The following is an 8,660-nucleotide window of genomic DNA, read 5'->3' on the forward strand; positions in this document are numbered from 1 at the left end:
TCAGCAGGAATAAATTATAATGTTCAATGTTTAATAAAAATTACTAAGCATTCAAATAAGCAGAAAATAAAACTTATGAGAATAGAAATCAATCAATTAAAACTGACCCAGAAATGACACACATGAGATTGAGATAATTAGTAAATACAGACATTAAAACAATTATGATTATATTCCATAAGCTCAAGAAGCTAGAACAAAAACTGAACTTTTTACATAGAAACATGGAAGACACATATATTTTTAAATAATCCAAACTGAATTTATAGAGGTGAAAACTATAATGTCTGACATGAAAAATACACTGGCTTGGATGAAGGACAGATTATATACTGCAGGAAAATATTAATGAACTTAAAGTCATAACAATAGAAACAAACATGAACATAATGGAAAAAAAAATGGACAGAGAACCAATAGAATTTAAAATTCAAGAAATTAAATATACATGCAACTGGAGTCCTGAAAAGAATAGAAGGGGGGAGGAGGGGACTGGAAGAGATTAACCAAAGAATTTATTTGCCTATATGCATAACCCATGGATACAGACAATAAGGTGGTGAAGGCCTAGGGGGAGGCAGGTGTGGGGTGGAGGGGGTCAATGGAGAAAAAGAGGGGACGTCTGGCCCAGCCGGCATGGCTCAGTGGTAGAGTATCGACCTATGATCCAAGAGATCATGGTTTGATTCCCAGTCAGGGCACATGCCTGGGTTATGGGCTCGATCCCCAGTGGAGAGGGTGCAGGAGGCAGCCAATCAATGACTCTCTCATCATTGATGCTTCTATCTCTTTCTCTCTCTCCCTTTCTCTCTCTGAAATCAATAAAGACATATTTTTTAAAATGTTATTAAAAAATGGTACATCTGCAATAGTTTCAACAATAAAGGTAAATTTAAAAGAAAGAAAGTACAGGGGGAGAAAATATATTCTAAGAAATAAAGACTACATAACTTCCAAATTCAATTAAAGCTATAAATGCATAGTTCCAAGAATCAATATGAACCTCAAGCACAAGAAAGATGGAGAAAACCGCACTAAGGTGCATCAGTATCTAATTGCTTAAGACCAGTGATAAAGAGATTAAAAACACTGCGAGCAAATAAACAGTAAGTACAGTGGGAAAACATGATGACAGCAAATTTCTACTTGAAATAAGAGAGGAGAGAGAGAGAGAGAGAAAGAGAGAGGGAGAGAGAGAGAGACAGGTAAACCTGGAATCCACATGCAGCAAAAATATCTTTCAGAAACAAAGGCAAAAATACTTACTCAAACATAAGCTGAAAGAATTCATCACCATCAGAAATGTGCTACAAAGCTAAAGGAAGTCATTCACACAGAAGAAAAATTACACTGGATGAAAATGTGGATCTATACAAAGGAGTAAAGAGAAACAAAAATGGTAGCTCCATAGCCATAATTAACATTTTTCTTATTATTTAAATCTTTAACACTTTTGTTTAGGCCAAAATTAATGAATTATAAGGTCTGTAACACATAGGAATAAAATATCTGATAATAATATCATAGAGTCTTGGAAGCAAGAAATGAAAGTATATTTTTATAAGCTTTTTATACTATATATGAAGTGGTAGAGTGAACTGGAAAGTAGACATTGATAAATTAAATATTGATGCTATAAACAATAAAGTACTTAAACACTAAAAAAACACCCAAAAGATTTATAGCTAGCTAATAAGCCAACAAAGGGAATAAAATGGTACTGTAAAATGTACTCGATTCATCCCATAGAAGCCAAAAGTGAGAAATTGCAAAAATAACATATGGGATTTTTTTTTTTAGGTGTAAATGTGTGATTGTAGATTTAAAGCCAACAATATCATTAATTTTCTTAGGTGGCAATGGTGTCAAACAGAGAACTAGATCAATCGAATAGAACAGAGAATGAAGAGAGCCATATTTATGAGCAAAGATGCAAGGAAAATGTTGTGGGGAAAAGAACAGTCTTTCAACAAATGATACTATAACAGTGGTATATCTATATTCAAAAAAATAAGAAAAATTGAATCCATATCTTGTACCATATACTAAAACTAACCCTAAGTGGGTCATAGAAAAAAAGTCTAAAATTATGAAACTTTTAAAGGAAAATATAAGAGAGATTTTTTTTTACCTTGGCTTAGGTAAGAATTTCTTAGATACATCACCAAAAACACAATCTATAAATGAAAAAACTGCTGAATTAAACTTCAACAAAAGTAAGAGCTTCTGGTCTTTTATCTTTTTTAAAAAATAAATCTTTATTGATTTCAGAGAGAGGAGGGGAGAGAGATAGAAACATCAATGATGAGAGAGTCATTGATCTGCTGTCTCCTCCTACTGGGGATCAAGCCCGCCGAGACGGGGCATGTGCCCTGACCAGGAATCGAACCAAGATCTCCTGGATGCTAGGTCCATGCTCAACCACTGAGCCAAGCCCAGCCAGCTCTTTTATCTTTTTATTTTTATCTTTTCTTCTCTCTTTTCCTTTTAGGGAGAGGGTGAGAAAGATAGAAACATCAATGAGAGAGACTCAGCCCAGGCATGAGCCCTGACGGTGACTGGAACCAGCCATCTCTTGGTGCAAGAGTCAATGCTTAGAGAATGAAAAGATAAACTACATACTTGGAGAAGGTATTGCAAATCATGCATCTGTAAAAGGACTTGTGTCCATTATAGTCAGTTATAAGAAAAAAACAGCCCAATACAAAATGGACGATTTGCACACACACTTTATCCAAGGAGACATATGGATGACAATAAAAGCACAGGCTTAATATCTTTAACCATTAAGGAAATTCAAACGAAAACAACCTTAAGGTAATATTAAAATTATTAGGTGCTTACTAGAATGTCTGAGCAAAGGAATCCAGACCTGTCATCCCCTAACCAGAACACATAGAGCATAATTCTATTTACACCAAAGTCTAGAAAGTACAAGATAAGCCAGAGAGACAGGAAGTAGGTCCGTTGTTGCCTTGTGAAGGGGGGAGGGTAGGAAAGTTAGGCAGGAGGAATGCAAAGGTACATGCGGAATTTTGGAAGGTGATGTATGTCTTCATTATCTTTTTTTTCACTTTTTAACTCTTTGTCATGTTTAGGATTATAGGTAACAGTTGTTGAATTGTGGAGAACTTCACCTAGGTATAAATTGTTTACTATCTAGTAGATAACCTTTAGAATTTGAAGTATGGTATGTTGCCATTGCCATTTACATTCAATTTGAGGTTGTTTTTCTTCTTTTAAAAAGAGATGTTGTGTTTCGTTTTGTTTTTGGTCACAAGTTATTAGACAACAGTAAGCTATTTACTGGTGTTGCCCAGTAATTACCGTATTCATTTATTTTTCATTTTACCTTTTGTACCCCTTCACCTGTTACTTCTACCTTCACCCCCCACCTCTGACAACCCCAGTCTGTTCCTTATCTTGATTGTAGTGATGGTTTGCCAATGTACCTATCAATCAAAAAGTTTCAGTTGTACAAATTAAATGCATAGTTTATTATATGTTTATTTTATGTGCCTAAATAAAGCTATTTTAAAAAGCAAAATACAAAATATTGGAAGTTTTATTCTAGTTATATAAAAATGCAATGTATAAGCTAATCACAAGAAATCATTTTTTGAAAGACTTAAAAATATATTTGACTTTTAATAAAGGCATCATGAGTGAATTTTTTTTCTTTATTACATTGTTATTAAAATAGTTGAAAAAAGACATATGTAACTTTAATCTTCAATAAAGTATGTTTTTTATAAGTAAAAAAGTGCCAAGATTTAACTGTGAACTAACTTTTCTCTCAAGTTTAAAGTACAACTAACTTTATTCTTTAGTTTAAAATATACCTTCCTTTCTTCCTCTTTCCTTCTTTTAAAATGGAAAGCCAACAGCAGTACATTTTATCTGTAAGACAGCCCCCTGCAAAGTTAAGCACACAAAGAGTGCTAAAACTGGACATCTCTGTTAGGCATGGAAAAACAAATAAAAACTCGGTAAGAAACAAGAACTCAATATGCTTAAGACTGTATGCCTGATCCTGTAGCGCCAAAGGGAAGCAGTTCTTCTGTTGGCCTTCGAGGGCTGTAAAGAATGGACATTCTCATTGTGAAGGCAGATCTACAAGAAAAAAAGACATTAGTCAAAGGAGGAAAAGAAAAGAAAATGGGACAAACGTGAGAAGGAGGCAGTAGAAAGAGGCACTAGTGGCTGGAACTTGGGAACTGAGGGTGAAACAGAGATGGGAGAAACAGAAGGCCAACTTCCTGCCCAGCTGATGTCTCTTCCATCCTTCCCTACCCTTCTCCCCAGGGTGCCACTGGGATAGAATTTAAGACCTACATCTGTTCTCACAATTGTATATTTAAACTGTATTTGGGCATTTCTTCTTTTCCAAACTTTTGTCACATTTTTATACATATCTGACTCTCCTACTATATATTTAGTTTTTCTAAAAACAAGGATCATGTCTTTTTCTTCTTTGCAACTTGTCCTCCATACCCCCTACTTTTCATACATGAGTGCCTAGAAAAGTGTTTTTCAAATAGTTGGGCTACTTAATAGGTATCCAGAGTACTCAATAACAAGAATACAAAAATTTTGTGTTTCTATGTAATGGGCCCCTGATTCCCCTGCATAGTTAAGTCTCAACTCTGCAGAGAAGGGGCAGACACACTAAACAGATTAGTGTGTTGAAAGCCAGGGGCATTTTTGCCTTTCAGTGTCACACAATCATCACATTCATAAAGGCCCAAGGATATTCCCCATATTCTGCTTAAAAAATAAAATGAAAAATACAGTGCATTTTCATCTTTTGTAAAAAAAAAGTTCAAATGCGTAAGATAGAGATGGGAGAAATATTAGCTCAGATAATGTTTAACACTGCAGCATTATTGGGCTCTTTCAAAAACAGAGATCCAGTTGTTGTGACTCAATTGAGAGAATGTTCAGTCCACTTTCATCCTTCAATACCAGCGCTTATTAGCCAAGGGAAGCTCAGTGTTAGACTCCTTTGTCTTTGTGTTTCTGCTGTGTGCTCTGAGAACTCTTTCATATGTCTAAGTGTCAATAAGACACAGACTGAGGAAACTGCACTTTTCTATTTTATCAAGCTAGACATCTGAATAGAGGCCATATGGTTCATCTTTCCAACAGTTAAGACACAATAAAGCATTGAATTTGGTCACAATTTACCTTCTCACTACATTGATATCATTCTCACTTAGTGAAGTCTATGCTCTAGGGAATATGTAAAGTACTATTAATGGTAAATAAATGCCCTGTCTAGTTAGACATTCATGTGGTTAGCAGAAATCAACAAGAACACATCTCAGAAAGCAAAACACTTTTGGGAGGCAATTAATAAGCTAGTCCAACTAATCTTTGAAACATAACAATAGAAGATCATCTCTTGCTTGGAGATTTTCTTTCAGTTATAATGTGAAAATTATAAAAGGTAGAATGACTCATTTAAATTCAAAATATCACTGAAGAAATGTGGGAAACATTTTAATTCAGTTGTTCAGCTAAAAACTGAAGAGCAAATAAATTAAGATTCATTCCAAACATTATTTGCAGAGTCTTATTGAATGTGCTTCACTATGACACATATTCAAGGACATCTAATGACATTTTGATGGTTATGTAAAAGATTAAGTTGCCAAGGGAAACTATGTTTGAAATGACTGGAGGATAAGTGGAATAACTAGATTCATATCATGAGGTGATGCAGGCTTCTGGAGTTAGAGAAGATATGCTGAGGAAGGATAAGAAGGAAGTAGGAACAAATAGAAGTCATGGTAAGAATTAAATCACTATACAAGGGAAAATATTGGGGAGTTAGAAATGCTGTAAAAGTATAATGGAGAGAAGATTTTGTAAAAATAAAAGGTAATACCAGGACCATAATTTAGTTTCATAGAAGGAAGGGTCTTATTTTGTTGAAATACACCTGCAGAAGTATTATTAGAACCAAAATATATCACTTGAGTTATATTTTCTAAACAACGGGCCCCTTTGTTACTTGTAAGGATAATTGTTGCCAATGTGAATCTCATAGAAAGACTGTTTTTTGTTAAAGGCATCTAATAACATCTTTTAAATTTGATTTTCAAAGGATAAATAAAAGGAAAAGCTCCACTTTTGCCAACTTGCTGAATAGGCAGACGTTTATTGCATTCAAAATATAGCCTTCATCGCAGTCTAGTTTGCAGTGTACTGTACATGTTTGCTTCTCACAGCAAACTATAAGCTTCTTTTAAAGGGTCGGCTGTGGGTACTGAGCATCTTGCATCTCTACAGATCCTCGCATTTATGTAGGATATTGAATAGTGTTTTGCGTAATACATTGCTGGATAATCTACTGACTGAAGAAAGCTCCTCTGGGTGTCCATATATGGTCAAGTCTTGTTATTCACGGTAGTTAATATTCCATATAGCGGCCACAAACACTGAATTAGAGAATACTGAACCAAATCAGGACACACTGAATTCGGTTCCTGCAAGCCTCTGCTCACATTTTCATTAACTGAGAAATCCATAACATTGTTTTATGTGTTTCTGTTTCCAGATACTTTATTTAATATACATCGATTCAATAACATTGAACTCATGGCCAGCACCGCAGTAAGACATGCTTGAACAAAGCTTATCTAACATATTTTCTCTATAAGGCATATCGTAGCCTTTTCCTACTTAGGAACACTAGACAGCACTTCAGCGCTATTCTTGGGGCCCTATTAAATAGTAACATTACCAGCAAAAAAAAAGGAATAAAGTGACAGTATACAGACTGTGAAAAGGACACTTGTAGACAGTATGACAGCTGGAATGGGAAGCCCGAGCATTGCTTCGCTCCAGACCAGGTGAGAACATGCCAGTCTGGCAACAAAATGTTTTTGCTGCTCTGGACGTGTCTGTGAATGACCATGAACGGACCATGATTACTGATCTTGTGGTTGCAAGTAAATGTTAGCAATTAGATAAATTTGCAAATATGGAATCTGTGAATAATGAGAATCGACTGTCTGAGGAAGCTGAAAATGAGATAAAATGAAGGTAGACAGTGACCACAGAACAAAACTTACCCAGTTCAGCATCTAAGCCTAAATTCAACCGAACATTTATTTTCCTATTCTACTCAAGTGCAACTTTACCAAGTTGGAAAATTTGTAATACGCTTGTGGTTTCCAGCGCAAGTCCAAAATATAAATCATTTTCTGATTCCGGCACCTGCTGCTCTGCCATGCATTCGCCTGTAATTCTCACTGGAGAAGGGCACCGACATTTACTGAGAATGGAGCACACTGCTAGCTGTTTGTCCCCTTTCTTTACTTCTTTACTAAAAACCTCTGATTTCTTAGAGAAGGATAGCATTGTGCTCAATAAAAACAAACAAAAACCAAAAGCACATTTCTAGACCCCCTTGTAGATAAGGTGATTAAATAACTAAGATCTGGTTGATGAGAAATAGGTAAAAGCTAGCTTGCTTTTCAGGGAAAACTTTTAAAAAGGGGGAAGATTCAATTAGTATAGACTGAGTTGCCGCTTTATTCCCTCTATTCAGCCTGAAATAAAGATATAAAGGCTGGTCCTGGCTGGTTTGGCTCAGTGGCTAGAGCATGGGCCTGCGGACTGAAGGGTCCTGGGTTCGATTTTGGCCAAGGGCACGTGCCTCAGTTGCCTGGCTCCTGTCGGGAGGCAAGCAACTGATGTGTCTCTCTCATATCACTGTTCCTCTCTCTATCTCTCTCTCTCTTCCACTCTCTGGGGAAAAAAAATCCTTAGGTGAAGATTAAAAAAAAAAAAAAGATACAAAGGCTTATGCATCAGTAATCACCTGACTTTGAATGACCTTGACTTTGAATGACAATCCCTTACTAAATCTAGTGGAACAGAAAAACATACACTCAAAAAGCCTAGATTTCTGAGGACATGAGTGGAGGTGCCATACCAGCTTTATGTCCAGATTTCCCACTGGAAAAAATAAAACTGAGTATTTCTACGAAGTTTGTTTTTGCATTCAGTACTCATTACCCAAAATAATTCCTTTCCTTCTTTTTTCCCTCCCTCCTCTGAAGCCTTTCCGGAGCTTTTTCAACTTTCCTTGTGATTCTCTTGTTTAATAATCTCATCTCTAAGCTTCTGGGTTTCTTCAAAGCTTCTACACTTTTCTCTGCTTCTCAGTTTGTCCTTCAATCTAGTTGCTGAGAGCTCCACTCACAGCGGCTCCTCTTCTAGGCTACTTGTGAGCTACATCTGGGTTCAGAGCTCTTGAGATTAGAAAACAACAAACAATAACAACAACAACCAGTTTTCCTCCTCTGGTAGTTGCTAAACCCACTCAGGTAATTTGCCTTCACCAGTTCGTACTCAGGAATTTAGGGCCCTTTTTCACCTATTTTGTTGAAAACGCAGTCCATAGGTATTTTCCCTTGCTAGCCTTGTCGCTCCATCTGTTTTAATGAAACTATTTGAGCAGATTAAAATGGAATGGCCTCTTTCATGTCTCTCCCAAATGTTTAATTTACATCCTGTCTGATGGCAGTATTCGCCACAAGCAGGTTCTATCACCTGTATTCCTTTATCTCTCCTTCCGAAAACCCTTCCAGATAAGTATTATCATTAGTCACATTTTCAGGTGACAAAATGAAACCCAGAGAGGTTAA

Source organism: Miniopterus schreibersii (assembly GCF_964146895.1).
Source record: "Miniopterus schreibersii genome assembly, chromosome: 2".
NCBI classification, from domain to species: Eukaryota; Metazoa; Chordata; class Mammalia; order Chiroptera; family Miniopteridae; genus Miniopterus; species Miniopterus schreibersii.